This window comes from Sarcophilus harrisii, chromosome 1 (genome assembly GCF_902635505.1).
Source record: "Sarcophilus harrisii chromosome 1, mSarHar1.11, whole genome shotgun sequence".
NCBI lineage: Eukaryota > Metazoa > Chordata > Mammalia > Dasyuromorphia > Dasyuridae > Sarcophilus > Sarcophilus harrisii.
The window spans coordinates 337,231,615-337,250,058 of NC_045426.1; the positions used below are offsets into that span (position 1 = coordinate 337,231,615).

Genomic DNA, 18,444 nt, shown 5'->3' on the forward strand with positions numbered 1-18,444 from the left:
ATATGCCATACTGTTAAAACAACACTAGTCTGATCTACTTAAACAAGTTATTGACCCTCAAAATGGAAAGGGATTACGATCTGATATAGATATGGACCATCTCCATTTGCTATAAGAAATGGAAGTTTAATTAAAATAAAGCAATTGCCATAATAGGAAGGCAAAAAGAATAAAGGAATTTCCTTAACCAGCAAAATTCCATTAATTGGTAAGATGTAATAGCAAAGCATAAGGCAATTAAAAAGTATAAACTACACAGATAATTTCACAGTTCAGTGGAAGGACAGATTGATATGCTAACATTGGGTTTTTTCCCCCTTTTTTATTCCACCTGTGATGGGAAGAACGAATAATATACTGGGAAATATGGTGTCAACACACAGCATATCAATAAAATTTATTTATTTATTTGGAATTTACAGTCTAAATTTTATTGTGGCTCATGAACTATGACACTTCATGAAACATTTTAATATTTTCTGTGGATCCACCTTTTCCTTTTCCCTCAAAATGACATCCCAGAGACTGCCTTGATTTTCTTTTGTTCCACCTCTGACTGTGAAGCTTCCTTCTAAAACTGGTCCTGAATTTCCTGAAAGTAGGGCCTGGGTCTGCTCCATTTTGATAACACTCAGCAACAGTACATAAATGCCAACTTTTGTTGCTTGAATTCTATGATGTTAGCAGTGTAAACCCCATTCGTATGCTACCATTAGCATCTGGGACTGTCAGAACAAAAAGGACTTCCTTTCTGTGATTGACTAAGATTAAAGTAATCCCTGCTCTTTAATCTCCACCATACCCTTCACCTTTACTTCTAGAGTTAAGGGGCAAAATTAAGAATATGTGATTGTAGAAATGCTGAAAGAATAAGCCTTACTTACTATGGTACTCTGAAGAGTAACTCCTTTCCTTCGGACATTTGTTTCCAAAACAATAAAAGGACTAAATAAGGGATATGAGATTTGCATTTTAAAACGGAAAGGAACCTTAGAATAGATCTTTCTCTAATGTTTCAAAGATTAAGTACGATTCCTATTTTATCCCTTATAACAAACCTTAATATTATTTTTGAGACCTTGTGGGTCATTTAATCCAATAACCATTTAGAAAGGGGCCAATTAAGACCAAGAGGAAACAGGTTACCTTTGGTCACAATAAATTTTTACTGGAGTCTAAGCTGGTTTGTTAGGGTATAAAATACTCACAATCTAGTATAAAAAAGCCCCAAAACACAGGGCAATGTGAAGATCAACTTTCACATTACAATAGTTAGTGCAGAATATAATAATTTAGGAATTAACAGGCAAAAAATAGTACCAAAGCACTGATTTTAGTCAAGCAATCCTGACTGGTCAGTTATTTTTTTTATCTTATAATATTAATAATACCACTGCTAAGTGTCTTTCCCTAATAAATGCCCTGGACATGGACCCTAAGACACAAACAGAATCCTTGTGAGAAAAAAAAAAAAGTATACCCTTCGAAGCAGACAGCATCAGAAGAGAATGCTGTTTGAGAACACCAGAGGCAAACAGACTATCGTACCACTTTTATTGACAAAAATAATCCATCAAATGATATTCACAGATGGCAACCACGATGACCACCCTTCCTACAAGAGTACTGTCAAGGGAGATTGGAGTGACATTCTCAATCTGCCCGATCTTCATTCCAGAACGCTCTCTTAGGACTGACTGTGCTAGGGCCAGGTGCTTTAGTCCTATTTCCCCCCTGTGGCCCGAAGTCTGATGTGAAAGGCAGCGATGACTAATTCTTTACATCTCTGGGCAACATCCTGAGCAGCCAACATAGCATTATAGGGAGAAGACTCATCTCTGTCACCTTGACCTTCATCCCATCAGTCACTCGAAATATGGTTTCTTTGCCACAGAGATCAGTTACATGGACAATGGTGTAGTTGAAGGAAGCAAAGATATGGCAGACATGAAACACATTCTCTCTCTCTGCAACTAAGTCCGGGACTGATGACCTGCTCTTCCTTCTTTTCCTTCCTCTTTCCAGGTGCAATCTCTGGTACTCCACTTGGACTGCCAACACCAGAAAGGGTAAAATTTATTTTTTAAAAGCACTAAAATGTTATTGAAAGAGCTGTGTGTTACTCCCACAATTCTGAAAAATAATTTTTAATTAAAGGAGGAAAAGTCACTAACTGCTTCATACTCTTTGTTGTAGCATTCTTATTTTGGGTGTATATTTCCATGGAGATCAAAGACAGAAAGTTCCTATTTATGCTAAAATATTCATAACCAAACTGAATGGCTATGAATAACGAAAAGAAGGAAATAAGGAAGGTGCCAAATCTCTAAGGATCAAATTGTGGTATATGAATATAAAGGGTTACAGTTTAAAAACTAATAAAACATTAACTTTTTCAATGTTTTCCATAAATTCTGATCTCTGTAGTTCTGTGACCTTTTGTAATTATTAATATTAACATATAATTTGTCTTTTTAGAAGTTTATAATGTGAATACTATCTTTCCTCATTTGGAGAATTGTAAATAAATTAATATTGCTTCTTATAGACTATATGTTCAACTATACATTCATACATAGCTTTATTAACAAATAAGGCTTTCATCCCTTGTTAAGATTTTTGTGTATGAGAAATTTATTCCTCCTTCTTTATAGAATTTAAATTTTCTGAATAATTTTATGGGGTTTTTTTTTTTTTGGCTTTCATTATTTTCATTTTGATTTCACTTTTTTTTTCCTTTCACTCCTAAAACGATCCCAGATTTCTTATTCTTTTCACCCCCTCAAATTTCATAGCCCTATTTAATTGTCTTTCTTGATCTCTTCCTTCATCTGCTCCAAATCTTGGTGCTTCGGTAACATGAAAAGATTTCAAATCCACCTCTTTTTCTCCTTTTCATCAGAGTTGGAGATCACCTGATTCCTAGTTTTCAGCCCTGGAATGTCTCTCTTCTTAGTGTCAGAAAGTTTTTAGTTCCCTCCAAAACAACTGATTTTTTCACAATAAAGAAGACTTGTAATATTTTTTCCAGTAATTTATTTTACAGTCTTCATTTTTCTGAGGAGCATAATTATTACTGAGTACAACAAGGATTGAATGTAAATCCAGAACTAATTTAATACTATTTTTGAAATATAGGAGTGAGAAAAAATGAGTCTTGGTTCATAGGAGTGGCTCATAATATCCCTCTTTATATAATCTTGCCCTCACCTTTAAAGAGAAAAGATTGAAATTTTTGTGATCAGGGACACATGCGTTCTATTTTGTTCTCTGTAGAAAGAGAACAAGGGAGTATATGCCTAAATTCACCAATGCTTATCTCCAAAATACAAAGGAGTACTCTATTATCTTTTAGAATAGGAAGTTGGTCTTGTTCTATTGTTAATCATTAAAGGCTTCTTTCTGTTCAGTCTTCTGACAGTCTCAGATGGAGACACTGAATTCTGAGAGCCCCAAAAGGATTGATTTCTTCTATTTATGGTGAGAAACTGGAAACTCCACCTTAAAGATGACACAGTGGGATTTTCCAGCGCAATGAAAGGCACACTATTTAACTGGTATTTCATTTTGTCCTTTTCTACAAAAAGTCCCTGGCAAGTTCACTTTCAGTCCCTACTCTAGAATAGTGGGAGAGCTACAGAAACTATATTACAAGTTTTATGAAATTTGGTTCAAACTGGAAACTGAGTGGATGCCCATCAATTGGAGAATGGCTGAATAAATTGTGGCATATGAATATTATGGAATATTATTGTTCGGTAAGAAATGACCAGCAGGATGATTTCAGAAAGGCCTGGAGAGACTTACATGAAGTGATGCTGATGCTGAATGAAATGAGCAGGACCAAGAGATCATTATATACTTCAACAACAATACTATATAATGATCAATTCTGATGGACCTGGCCACCTTCAGCAATGAGATGAACCAAATCAGTTCCAATGGAGCAGTAATGAATTGAACCAGTTACACCCAGGGAAAGAACTCGGAGATCATCCGAGAACCATCACATAGAATTCCCAATCCCTATATTTATGCCCACCTGCATTTTTTAATTGCCTTCACAGGCTAATTGTACAATATTTCAAAGTCCGATTCTTTTTTTTTTTTTTTTTTTTGTACAGCAAAATAACGGTTTGGACATGTATACTTATTTTGTATTTAATTTATACTTTAATATATTTAACATGTATTGGTCATCCTGCCATCTAGGGGAGGGTGTGAGGGGAAGGAAGGGAAAAATTGGAACAAAAGGTTTGGCAATTGTCAATGCTGTAAGATTACCTATGCATATAACTTGTAAATAAAAAGCTATTAAAAATTAAAATAAATAAATATACAGGCTAAAAAAGAAAAAAAAGAAAGAAAACACATCACTTCCAGTTGAGTTGTTGGGGTGTGGAAGGAGAAAGTTTTGGCACCTCGACGTGAATTGGGACTATAAAGGGATAGTTCTGCAAACATTCAAAGAACATTGCTTATTAACTCCTTGCCGAAACCCGGGATCGAACCAGGGACCTTTAGATCTTCAGTCTAACGCTCTCCCAACTGAGCTATTTCGGCCATGTTATGTTGATAAATAAAACACTTAAAAGACTTTCTTTTCAATTATTCTTAGACCATGGCATTTCATGGATAGAAAATTCCTCAAAGCCATCTTACTGATCATTTCTTTTTTTTTTTTTTTAATTTAATAGCCTTTTATTTACAGGTTATATGCATGGGTAACTTTACAGCATTAACAATTGCCAAACCTCTTGTTCCAATTTTTCACCTCTTACCCCCCCACCCCCTCCCCTAGATGGCAGGATGACCAGTAGATGTTAAATACATTAAAATATATTAGATACACAATAAGTATACATGACCAAAACGTTATTTTGCTGTACAAAAAGAATCAGACTTTGAAATATTGTACAATTAGCTTGTGAAGGAAATCAAAAATGCAGGTGGGCATAAATATAGGGATTGGGAATTCAATGTAATGGTTTTTAGTCATCTCCCAGAGTTCTTTCTCTGGGCGTAACTGGTTCAGTTTACTGATCATTTCTTACAGAACAATAGTGTTTCGTTACATTCATATACCATAACTTATTCAGCCATTCTCCAACTGATGGGCATCCACTCAGTTTCCAATTCCTTGACACCAAAAAGAGCTGCTAGAAACACTTTTGCATATGTGGATTCTTTCCTCTTTATTATGATCTCTTAGGAATATAGACCCAGCAGAGACACTGCTAGAGCAAAGGGTTTACACCGTTTTATAGCCCTTTGGACATAGTTGAATGATAGAAAACTTATATTTCAGCTCTCATTGATGTCCTTCTTCCAGTTTTGTTAATGTATGCTCTCTGAAGATAAAATTTGTTGGGATCATTTGCCAACATCTTTCAAAAAATTGCTTTTCAGTGTTTTGTGAAGTGATAGTGCTCAAAGGCATCCACCACTGTATTTTGCAAATGAGTTTACATTCTATTTGTAAGCAACCTCCACCATATTATCAACAATGATCTACATTTTAGAAGTAGCATGGAAGAAACATTAAGGACACAAATAAGGGGGGAAAGTGAGCCATTCACTTAGGGAGAGGATACCAGAAAAAGAGTCCTGTTAAAGTCACCAAATGGTTGCAGTGGTTTGGAGGAATGGGTGATGGGCAGGAACCAACTCTGAGAAAAGGATTTAAAACGTGATAATTCACTTGTTGCTTAAACAAGGCTAAGAAAACTTTTTCAATTTCTACTTTGATACTAAGTGACTTCTAGTGAAGGGGTGAGGGGAACTTCAATGAGGTCAGGAGAAAATTGTTAGTATTTATGGTTCATTCTCAAAGAGAACAATAACATCAGGGAGTTGATTCTGTGACAAGCCAGTGAGGGAGGGCTGTGCAAAGTCACCTGCCTCACTTTCTCTCTAGGAGCCATCTGGCTCCAGTGATAAGATATAATCCTTTCAAGGGGAAATAGCCAGACACAAAAAGATAAGAATTGGAGCAACTCAGATAGGGAGCTGGTCTCTGAATGAGAAAGATTAGATCTCAAGTCCCACAATTGACAAATACTGGAAAGTCATTTAACCTCAGTCAGCCCAAGCAACTCTCCAAGATAAGATGTAGAATAGGTACCAGCATGAACTGGTAAAGGAATTTTCATTCATGGGAACTTCTTTAATCCATGAAATTACAGGCATGAGTAAAGAAAAACTATTCAATAAAGGGAACTTTGATCCTAAGAAGAGGAATTTTACTCCTAAGAAGGTACATTTCAATTCAGCCCTTTTCTTAAAGAGATAGTTCTGGAAAGGAGTTTGAAAGCTAAAGTCTAAACAGACGTCATGACATTCAAGTGAATTGGATTTAAGTGAGGGAGGGCTGTGCAAGGTCACTGCCTCACTTTCCCCTCCAGAGACTTCTGGGTCCAGTGGCAAGATATATAACAGGATGTCTGGATATGGTCCTGGATGCAATGGGAAAGCTTGGCTCTTTTAAGCTAAGGTCTTCAATAAGTCTCAGTTTATATAGTAAGACAATGACAAAAGAACTACTATAGGGAAGGCTTTCTGTGTGTGCTGGGCAAGAAAGGACTTAGAAAGAAGAAAATACAGCTATCTGGGGATTTGACTTTACTCACTTTATTTGTTGTGCTGGGAATTTCGTTTTTTACTGTTCTACAATTAAGTGTATTTATCTCTTACATCTCAACTCAAATTCATATCCTTCATGAACTTTCTTTAATTGCTCCTGATGGTATGCCTTTTCACCTTCAGACCTCAGATAACAGTTTCGCACACACCCACCCTTATTCACTTATCATGTAATAGTGCATATTGTATTTAACAAAAGGTGTATCCTATTCCCAAGAAATGTTCAATTATATTAAGAAAGATGTCAAATCACTTGCCTTCTGGGGGTTGGGGTAGAATTTAGAACTCTTAAAAAAAGTTTTAAAAACTGTTTTTAATTGTAGTTTGAAATGCTTGTATACATATAATACAATTTTACATATATTATATGTGTGTATAATATATATAATTTTCCCAAAAAAGTCAGGAAGGAAGGCAAGGAAAGAAAGATGGAAAAAAGAAATGACATAGAAGGAAAGAAGGAAAGGAGAAGAAAGAAAGGGAGGGAAAAAGGAAGGGAAGGAAGGAGAGAGGGTAAGAGAGAAAAGTCAGTAATAAGAAAAAGGTCATTTGGTGACTATTATTGCATCAGTAGGGAAAAGAAAGGGTCAACTTAAGGCTGAAATTCATGCCTCTCATCTAGAGTCTTGGGGATCTGCCAATTGAACTACCAAAATATCTGGCTCTCTGTACCTTCAACTTCTATTTCAACAATCCACGTTACTATAAAATTATCTTCCCATTCTCAGTATATCTAATCCATCCTCATTCAGGCATTTTGTCAAGCAAGCATTTGACTGCTAGGGGGAGGGAAGGAATGATAGTGCCCTAGACAGAGGAGTGTTTTCTTTAATGATAGATTTTACACACACACACACACACACACACACACACACACACACACACACAAACAAACACACATACAAGACTGAGTAATAGCCCGCCATTTTCTTCCCGTAGGGGTCCTTCTCCTAGGGACAGTTAGATAGTAATGACTCAACCAGAGGGAAAATGTAGGAGCGTGCTAAATGAAGGCTCCCTTAGCGTCTTATTCTTAGGTGGAGATTCCCATTTCTTCACATTAAAAATGAGTAAGAGAACGGCGACTTTTCAGGAAAGATGTCAAATCCAGCTAGCAAGATTAGAGAAAGTTTCAGTTATGAGAACAGTGTTCAGTTCACCTTGAATTGGTATTCCTCCCTCCGCTCAGTGCCTTATGTCGGTGGACCTGCATTTGTGCCCGTGCCCATCGATGTTTCTCTCAGCTCTTTACATTACCCAATAAACAAACGGATTCTAGGAGGAGCAAAGGGATCTCCGAGGACCCTGTAGGTCCTATTCTTCTGCTTTCAATCTCCCAGGTTTTCTGGCTCCCTCAAAATATCGATAGACCTCTAGGATGAATACAGTATCTCTTGATGTCTTGGACTTCTGGAGTCAAACTACCAAAATATCACGTTTTCTCCTTAATAAGATATATTCTGGATGAAGGGCTCAAAATAAAATTATGAAACTTTAAAAGCACTATGTAATCGTTATTCTTGTTTACTGTCCTCCGGATTTGGAAGAGGGCCATAGGTGTCTATTCCATATTCCAGACCCTTTAAGATGCTTTCCACCTCCTGTCCATTCTCTTTCCAAGTGACCCTTGTGGCTGGGGAATTTGCCAGCTATCACACTTGGCAAAAGGTAACTGGAGGATGCGGGCATCGATCCCGCTACCTCTCGCATGCTAAGCGAGCGCTCTACCATTTGAGCTAATCCCCCACATTGTTTTTACTTTTATACTGGCTCATTCGAAGGTGTTGGTAGGCAATAATGCACTCGATTTTGTTCGATTCTAGTTTTCAAGAAAGAAAACACTAAATAAAAGGGGAAAACTAAAAAAAAAAAAAAAAAAAAAGTAAATTAGCAGTGATAAAGTCGGAGAACAGATTTCGGAATATCGGAAGAGCTCCAGCGACAAGAAGGCAACAGGCAAATTGGGGCAGCAAGGGGAAGCCTCGGAAACGATTTCTCTAGGGAGTGGTGCAGCCAGACTCCCCCGCCGAGAATCCGTTCCCCTGGTTTTGCCCTCCCGAAGATCAGGTTCTTTACAGCGCCAGGCTTCATACTCTACTCTTGAGGGATATGTGTGCGTGGAAGAGGCAGGATGCGTTTTTGCTGAGAAAATTATACGGGCTGATAAAGTGACTGAAGAACCTGCCTGAACAGCTGGGAGTGGGAAGAGGATGGGCTTGGTGGAAGATGTGATTATTGCAAGAACAAATTAACAAATAACTATGAACGCTAAGGCTAAAAATGAGGACTATCTGTGGCCACCGACAAGGATGGGTAGGTGAAGGAAAGCTTCCTATGTCCCCGATCCAATGAGATGACATGTTTAGTTCAGTGTCTGGCCCATAACAATAAAAGACCTTTCCCCTTCTTTCTCCCTTTTCTCCACCAACCCAAGGTACAATCCAGGGCCTTCGTAAATTGAACACTCACCCCTTCCATTATATGATCATTCTGTCGATCAAAGTCGAGAAATGGTCCCCAGATCCAAGAAACAAAACCCGGTGGACTGAGCACTGCTGCCCCCCACTGTTTTGTCCAAAAAGGTTTAGGAAGTAGAGGGAGGCAGTGAATGAATGGGGGGAAAATGGATTTCTTGTTTAGAACTGGAAAAGATGAGACCAGCCAAGCCACTGAACACTGTCACAATACAGTCTCCAGAAATTAGACTGAAGAAGATAGTATGTGCTATCAATTAACTCACAGGTGCCGGGATAGGTGAGATGAGAGGCAGATAATAAAGATTATTTAAAGATAATAAAGATACAACTGACAGTGCAGAACCTGTCTGAGTAGGACTTCCAATACCAGCGATCATGGAGTCAGTAAATTAAACAATGAAATAAAATCAGATCCCCATAATCCTGCCTCAATGTTCTCCTTAAAGAAGTGATAATTTGTAGTTGGTGGAGTAATGGAGAAATTTGATTGCTCGTGCTAAGACTCCAACTTCTACAAGTGGTTAGCTAGTTATCTGTTTTATGAAAGGTACTGGAAATTTTCCTCTCCTTTTGACGAAATCACTTGGAGATTACTTTTGCATCCACAAAGAGCGGACTGTACAGTACTTGTTCCAAGCTTTGCCTTCACCTTTACTTTTGATATTTGGGCCTGAATTCTCTGTTAGGGGGATTTGCTAAGAATGACCAGTTGGTTTGGCAATAAGAGAAGAAAAAGAGATTAAAGGAATTAGAGAAAGTAATGAGAAAACCAAATTATCACTCTTTGCAGATGATATGATGGTATTCTTAGAGAACCCTACAGAATCGACTAAAAAACTACTAGAAACAATCCACAACTTTCGCAAAGTTGCAGGATATAAGATAAATCCATATAAATCATCAAAATTTTATATACTGTCAACAAAGTGCAGCAGCAAGAGATACAAAGAGAAATTCTATTCAAAATAACTGTAGATAGTATAAAATATTTGAGAATTTATCTGCCAAGGGAACAAGAATTATATGAATACAACTACAAAACACTTTCCACATAAAGTCAGATCTAATCAGTTGGAAAAGTACCAAGTCCTCATGGGTAGGCCCAGCAAATATAATAAAAATGACAATACTATCTAAATAAATCTACTTATTTAGTGCCATACCAATCAAACTCCAAGGAAATTATTTTATAGACATAGAAGAAATAATAACAAAGTTCATCTAAAAGAACAAAAGGTCAAGAATTTCAAGGGAATTAATGAAAAAAATGCTAATGAAGGTGACCCAGCTGTGCCAGACCTAAAATTTATAATGCAGCAGTTATCATAATCATTTGGTTCTGGCTAAGAAATTGAGTAGTCGATCAGTGGAGTAGGTTAGGTTCATAGAATAAAATAGTCAATAATTATAGCAATCTAGTGTTTGACAAATCCCAGCAATCTTACTGGTAATTTTCTCACTAGTAACACAATCAGGAAACTTTTCAACACTAGTCCTGGGGGATCTTTGGAGTTAAATGAAATGCAACCCTTAAGACCAAAGCAGGAAATCTTAGGAGACCTCTTCTGGGAAAGAAATTGTTTCTGCTGGAACAGCTTTTTATGAAGGAGAATCACAAGTTTTTCCTCTTCCCTCGGACTGTCATTTGCTTTCTCTCAGTCATCCTTAATTCCATAAGATTCTAGAGGAGAAAGGCTGGTGAGTTTGCACAATCTCTCTAATTTAAATTCAATTCACTCTCAAGTTATGGCATAAATTTCCTGATGTCATGGTCCTTTTCGAGAACGAAGGACAAAACAATAGTCAAAAAGCCAACCACAACTACCATGAATTTGCTTAATTAAATCTAGTTACCTTTGGAAATGAGAAAGCGACTCGAGGGGAACTGATGCAATTTCTTAAACTCACAATTACTCCCCCCACTAAGGCCTTTGCAGCTAGTTGAATTTCTAGGTAGTTGTTTCGGTAGCACCCTTGGTCAAGTTCGGTGCATAATCCTTTTTGCAAAGTTTGAATTCAGGAAGTTCTAATTTAGCTTATCAATTTTTAATAGAAACTAACGGTAAAACACGTCCCTGGGTGGGCTCGAACCACCAACCTTTCGGTTAACAGCCGAACGCGCTAACCGATTGCGCCACAGAGACTGCCGATTGTGACATTTTAAAGAATTTCCTTTATTTGACATAAAGCGTTGTTCTCTGGCTATATATATGTAAATGAATAGGATTTCCGCAGAAATGCAAGTCTACGAAGGTATTTTATCTACGTATAAACTGTGACATAAATTTAAGACCCCACGCAAAGGCAGAATGGAGAATATAAAGACTCGTTTGCCAGTTCGAGAAGCTTCTGAATAGGAATTCTTCCTCTCTAAAGAAAAAGGCCACCACTACCCGACCTACCTGCACACAGGTACATAGTAGCTTTACAACTCTGGGTAAATTCTCCAGCAAACTCTAAAACTACAGGCTGCATATAAGTTGCAAATGTACATTGCTTTATATCATTTACGCCGAGGAAATCACTGTTAGGAGGAGAGGTAGTCTGGGGAGGTTCGAGGAGGAAGGGGCGAGGAACGTGAGGAGATACTTGAATATACAAGGATAATTGCAATCCAGAGCAATAACAATGGAATTTAATTACATTTAAATTCCTGTTAAATGAACAGGAGGGTCATTTAAGGTTTTCCGAAGGATGTGGCACTTGCAGTGAACCTAAAGCAAAACGTTTTCCGAGAGGCGAAGAGGAAGAGAGCAGATTAGAGATGATGGGGTGGAAGTGGGGAAAAAATAGACTGAGCAGTTAAAGCACGGAAGCGGGAGACTGAATTTGGAAATCAGCTGGTTGCCCCACTATGACTGGAATATAGAAGGTATGAGAAGTAATAAAGCTGGAAAAATCGAGAAGAGATTGTGGAAGACCTAAATGTCGGTTTATCTTATAGTCTTATAAACACTGAGGAGCAAACTTTCATTTTATACAGGAGCAAACTGAAGCCCGGAGAAGAGCTTGGTTTTCTTTCATTCCAAGAGCTCTCTGAACTAGACCTAGGTAGGATGCCAAGAAAAGAATGAACGGACCGCTGTCCTAAAGGACATACATCAGTGCATGGTTTGGAGGTCAATTCCAGGTCCTCCTGGATTCCAGTGGGTACCTGACATTTCCCCAGATTTTTCCTCTTTCAGTAGAGATTCTCTTACTTGGAGAAGTAAAGAATCTTGGCCCTCCCCTCTTTAAATAGAGCCCCTTGGTCGGGAATTCACTTGAGTCTCTTTGGGCATCTCAAGGACGTAAGAAAATAAAATAGCTGAGGCCTGGGACAACCATGCGGGGAGCATAGCTCGGGTTTAAGAATACACGAGAAAAAAATAGGGGGAAGGTCGGGTCGGATCGGGTCTAGCCTTGGGGGGAGAGGGAACAAAAAGGGGAAAGTAGTTTTTTTTTTTCACTTCTGCTCCTATGAAAGCTCTTTCAGTTGCCTTTTGCACTTGTGGTCTTTACGTTAATGGCAAACACCAGCTGTTATTGCTCCTGGAATCAGCAGTTCGATTTCCAACCCAAAAGGGAAGGGTGAAGGTGCCTCATTATGTTTCGTTCCTTTTCCCTTGTTGGAAATTTCTCCTCCGGGTCTATCTTTTCCCTGATGAGCACCCCAAGAGTCATGCCATCTCGAAAATACTTTCTGGGATTCTCTACTTTCATCAGTTTCAAAGGAATACGGAACAAAAAAGGTCAGGACCACAAGCTGACTAAGGAAAAAGGAATGCAGAGAAAAAGAGACGACCACGAAGGGACTCGAACCCTCAATCTTCTGATCCGGAATCAGACGCCTTATCCATTAGGCCACGCGGCCTCTTACGTAGGCTTGCTTCTGCTTTCCCTATAGAAAAGAGGAAGGGCGGAGCATTCCTATCCCTGATTCTGTGAGTAATTTCCTCTATCTGTATGTGGACCGTAGAATCCGAGCCCCAGCTGGAAGGAAAAAAAATCTGTTATTTCCTTCCTTCTGTTAAGCTTTTTTGGAAAGCTGAAAGGCGGAAGGCTCAAGCGAAGAGCGAAATGGAGAGCACAGGTCTCAGCCCACCACCCACTCCAAATTGAGGAGCTCGAGACCACGGGACGCTCAACAGCAGGAAACCTCAGCCCCAATACCCGGCTCTCCGACCGACTCGAACCGTATTTCTCCGTGGGAAAGTGAAACGGCCCCCACTGCCTGGGGCCAGGCTCGCCGCCGCATCTCAGCGCAAAGGCGTCACGGGTTAGTACGTTACCAAGGTGCTGAGCTGAAGCCATTCCAGAGCCAATGTTCCATCCAATGATTCATAATGATAATTATATATTGCTAGAGTGAAAGGATGCTAGTGTTTTCTCCTTTAGGGCAGTTGTCCATTCATACTTTTCTTAGCATCCTACCTAAGTCATAAACATAGTCCCATTTCTGCTGGGAATTTGGCTTGGTATATTGCTTGGAACAACAAGGAGCAGAGGGGACTTCCACATAACCAAAAAACAACTTCAGACTCCACCAAAAAGTCAGCTTCCAGAGGAAGGTTGGCGCTACCTTGGGTGGGGATTCAATCAAGGACATTCTGCTAGAACAATGTTCAAACCTCCCCAGCTCTGTTCTCCAAACTCTGGTCCTTAGATCCATGTGCAAATAGCACAGATTCTGAATCTCCTACTTTGTTTTCAGGGGGAATTGAGGTGTGGAAAGGGTGAATTGCCCACAATGTCATCCCCCTGGTTCCATGGAAACTAACAAATAGATTCACACCAGCTTATTTATTCTTGCAATCTTCAATTAAAACAGGAGTTCTTAACATTTTTGTGTCATGAATCCCTTTGCAATCTGGTGAATATGGATCCCTTCACAGGAAAAAAAAAAAACAAAAAACAAAAAAAAAACAACTGTTCTTAGGTGAATAATAAAAAGAAAGCAATAGGATTACAAAGTAAACCAAGTATATTGAAATATTACCCGATTAAGAGGCCCTTAGTTGAGAGGAGGACAACCCAAATCTACCCACTTGACTCTCAATGAAATTTGAGTCCAAATCAAAGTCCAAATTTGAGAAATGGAAATCTTCAAATATAAACTGGATTATGAAAAATGTGTATAGGATTTCTACTCAAGCTATGAATTCCCTTCCAAGTCAGAATCTATGACGCTAATTCCAATCTTATCGATTTAATAGGCCATATTTTGGGGTCTCTTGTTTCTTTTTCACAGAAGAGCAGAAGTGATCTGGATTTTTGAAGGCTCTGCCTATTGAATACATGCTTTTCCAAGTCCAACATAGAAAAGCTTCCAGGTCTCCTTAGCAAAGGATTTTACCTTTAAAGCTTCAGTTTTAAGTTTGAAGAAACTAGCGGACAGAAAGTTTTCCAATGAATGATTTTTTTTTTTCAGCCACAGAACTCCTAAAGACTAAGTCATGAAGATTTTAACCCACACAGATGGATCAAGGATCCTTAAAATAGGAATAAGGTTATTGAGGATGATAATCATTTTTGTTGTGCTACATGATTCCCAAAGAATTCTGAGAATTAAATGAGCTAACTCGCTGAAAATGTTTACACATAGAAATAAGAGGAATCTTATCCAGAGAAACTAAGTGCCACTTGCAACAGGAGCAAAGTAATCCACTCCTTTGTTAAATGATCAGTGACTCTTTTTGCCCTAATGATGAGGAATGAGAGTACTGATGAAGAGGTTCGGCAGGAATGGATGGGGTTCCATCTCTCCTAGCTCAGTTCTGAGCCCAGAGGCTATGGCACAAAAAAAGCTTTTATTGTTAAAGAAATACCCAAAGGGATTCTCTTGGCAGGCTTATCATTCTCAAGGAAGAAATGATCTGCAAAAAGTTATTTTTTGAAGACCCATTTTATGTATGAGTCTAAGGGAAGTCTCAAGTAAATGTGAAATCTTGCCTGGAGTTGTGACTTTGAGATGATGTGAGACCATTTGGGTTTGTAGATCAAAGAAAACATATTTTTTTGTGATTTTATATAATTTTACAGGACTCACTGAGGTCATACTGATTCCAGTTCAAGCTGTACCATCAAGAGCAAACCCCACCTTGTAGCCAAGGCTTCTATTATAAAAAGAGCCAATTTTAAGCTCAGTCCTTGTAGAGGACTTAATATGCCATGCCAAGGAGACTCTCTCTCCCTGGCATAGCAGCAAACCTCTGCATGCTGAAATGATATTCTCTTTCAGTGTTACCCTCTCTTAACTCTCACCTATTTCCTTAACAAGACTTTTCAGGCCAATTCCAATAGATTTGTGATGGAAAGAACCATCTACTTCCAGAAAGAGGATTGTGGAGAATGAATGTGGACCACAACATAATATTTTCATGGTTTTTGTTGTTTGCTTGCTTGCTTTTTTTTTTCCATTTTTTTCCCTTTTTGATCTGATTTTTCTTATGCAGCATGATAAATATGTATATATGTGGAAGAATTGCACATGTTTAACATATGTTGGATTGCTTGCTGTCTAGGGAAAGGGGTAGGAGGAAGGGAGAGAGAAAAATTTGGAACACAAGATTTTGCAAAATTGAAAACTATTATATATTTTAAAGATAAAAAGCTATTGTTTTTTTAAAATTGTTCTCAAGAGATTTGGCAATTGTCAATGCTGTAAAGTTACCCATACATATAATCTGTAAATAAAAGGCTATTTTAAAAAAATTGTTCTCATCCAGGTTGTACTAAGATTTCTTCTCCCTCGTAGTGTTGTACCAAAGTTCCCTTTTACCCAGTTTCTCCAATTGTCCTATTTAGTTATTCTGCCTCAGGTTATAACCTTTCCCTCTTAATGTTTGATGAGATAAAGGTCTACCTCAGTTGCTCTGCCCCCAAACCCCAGGATATAATCATTCCCTCTTAAATGGTTGATGAAATGAAGATTTTATATCTTTAGGTTATAGACATTCCTTTTTAATGTTTGACAGGATAAAGGTTTATCCATTTTAGATGTCATTAGAATATCAGTAACCTCCCTCCATTGTGTCATCCTAAGGGCCTCCCCCATCATTAGGTTATCCCCACCCAGGTACCTCCCCCATTAGATCACTGTTCTTGTTATACTATAAAAAAGCTTGCGGCCCCAGTACTCAGGGCTGGATTCTTTGAGATGATAGTCTTGTCCAGCCCTAGGACCAAGATCCATCTGGTCCCAGTATCTCTCTCCATTTAATAAACTATTGAATTGGTCTCTTAACCTCAGTCTTGCTCAGTTTCTTCGGCATTACTTTAGATAACAGAGAACTCTTTACTCTTGTGCATTCTATCACTTAAACTAATCTGTACAGCTTCCTAATTACTGTTTTACTATTTGCTTTGATAAGTATGTTTACTTTTTCTCGTATCTAACCATTTATTTCCCAAGTCTCAGTGGAAGAACTATCTCCTCTCCCCACTCCAGTAACTAGTAAAGTAAACCCTCTGAAGGCAGAGATTGTCTTCTTCATTTCTTTGTATCCCCATTTATTGAAACTGGTCCAACCACATAGTAGCTGCTCAATAAATGTTTATTGACTATTCCCAAACTAATTTCATGATTCAACAAAGTAAGAGAAAGGTCCAAGTATGATCAATTTATTAGTTAGGATAGCAGTAACCAATAAATTGGGTCAATGGCCTCTCTGAAACTGAAGGCTGGCAGTTTTTTTTGTTTTTTTAATAATGATTAACAAGATTACAAAGCAAAATCTCCCTCACCATAAGTGTGTCTTCTTTTGATTGGACTGACATTACATCATGAGAAGCTCTATTGGTAGACATTTTAATGAAGAGGTGATTTAAGTTACCTCAGCTCCTCCCCATTAATTTCTCTTTGGGAGATATGAGTAATAATCCTCAAGGAAATATATTAGTTTGTAGATTTAGGGATAGTCTGCTACTGCTTTGATTTAATCAACTTGAATTTGAATTAATTATGTAATAGGTGAGGTTATAAAGGTAGACAATCCAAGGAATTCACCATAGAATTGGGTACTGAGGGGAGGGATTTGGGGCGTTTTGTTGTTTTCATTGTTGTGGTGTATGTTTCTTGAGGATTGGTTTGGTCCTTCATTTTCTTTTATTTTCTTCTTTGTAATAATATTTTATTTTCCAAATATGTGTAAAGATAGTTTTCAACATTCCTTTTTGTAAGATTTTGTGTCCAAATTTTTTTTTCCCTCTATCTGATGTAGATTATATATGTGCAATTCCTTTTTTTTTTTTTAACTTAATACATTTTTTTTTTGTTTTGATTGATTGAGACCACAGATAAATTGAAATATGTGAAAGGTACTGAGTTGGAAATAATTGAACTGCCTGTTTCTTAAGGTGTTTTTAAATAGCTTTTTGTTTTTCCAATTACATGCAGTTAGTTTTCAGCATTCACCTTTGTAAAACATTGTGTTCCAAATTTTTCTCTTTCCCTCTTCCCCACTCCCTCCCATAAAAGGCAAGCAATCCAATATAGGCTAAACATGTGCAATTCTTCTAAACATATTTCCATATTCATCATGTTACACAAGTAAAATCATATCAAAAGGTAAAAGGAAAAAAATAATGAAAAAAAAACAAGCAAGCAAACAAATAATGAGAAAAAGGTGAAATTATTATGCCTTGATCCACATTCAATCCTCATAGTTCTCTCTCTGGATTCACATGGCTCTTTTTGTCATAAGATCATTGGAACTGGCCTGAATCATCTCATTATTGAAAAGAGCCAAGCCCATCACACTTGATAATCACATAATTTTGTTGTTGCTGTGTATCATGTTCTTTTGGTTCTGCTTGTTTCATTCAGCATCAGTTTGTTGAGGAGAAAGATACCCTACAAAATTAGAGTCCCCCTTGGTCTGTGTCTTGGGTTTGGTGAAAGAATTCACATATACAGTCTCCAAGATTAGGAGCAAAGATTTGGGGGTTTTCTTTGTTTATTTTTTATCTTTCATTATTTATTATTAAAGCTTTTTATTTACAAGACATATGCATGGGTAATTTTTCAACACTGACCTTTGGAACCTTCTGTTCCAAATTTTCCCCTCTCCCCCCCATCCCTGCCCCTTCCCTAGATGACAGGTAATTCAATACATTAAATACGTTAAAATATATGTTAAATCCAATATATGTATACATATTTATACATTTATCTTGCTGCACAAAAAAAAAAATCAGATCAGGAAGGAAGAAAAAAAACTGCAAAAGAAAACAATGCAAGCAAACAACAGAGAGAATGAGAATGCTATGTTGTGGTCCACACTCAGTTCCCACAGTCTTCTCTCTGGGTGTATATGGTTTTCTTCATCACTGAACAATTGGAACT

At 37.8% G+C, this 18,444-nt stretch overlaps 4 non-coding genes and 1 pseudogene across 4 annotated transcripts; all 5 read right to left on the reverse strand.

Moving 5' to 3' along the window:
• Positions 1 to 1,545: 1,545 nt before the first annotated feature.
• On the reverse strand, positions 1,546 to 11,304 carry LOC105749528 (annotated as a pseudogene).
• On the reverse strand, positions 4,491 to 4,563 carry TRNAF-GAA. Its single transcript has one exon. It is a non-coding gene; the product is annotated as a tRNA-Phe (tRNA).
• Positions 8,316 to 8,388, reverse strand: TRNAA-AGC. The gene has a single exon. It is a non-coding gene; the product is annotated as a tRNA-Ala (tRNA).
• TRNAN-GUU lies at positions 11,190 to 11,263 on the reverse strand. Its single transcript has one exon. It is a non-coding gene; the product is annotated as a tRNA-Asn (tRNA).
• Positions 11,305 to 12,899: 1,595 nt separating the features above from the next.
• Positions 12,900 to 12,972, reverse strand: TRNAR-CCG. The gene has a single exon. It is a non-coding gene; the product is annotated as a tRNA-Arg (tRNA).
• Positions 12,973 to 18,444: the final 5,472 nt, after the last annotated feature.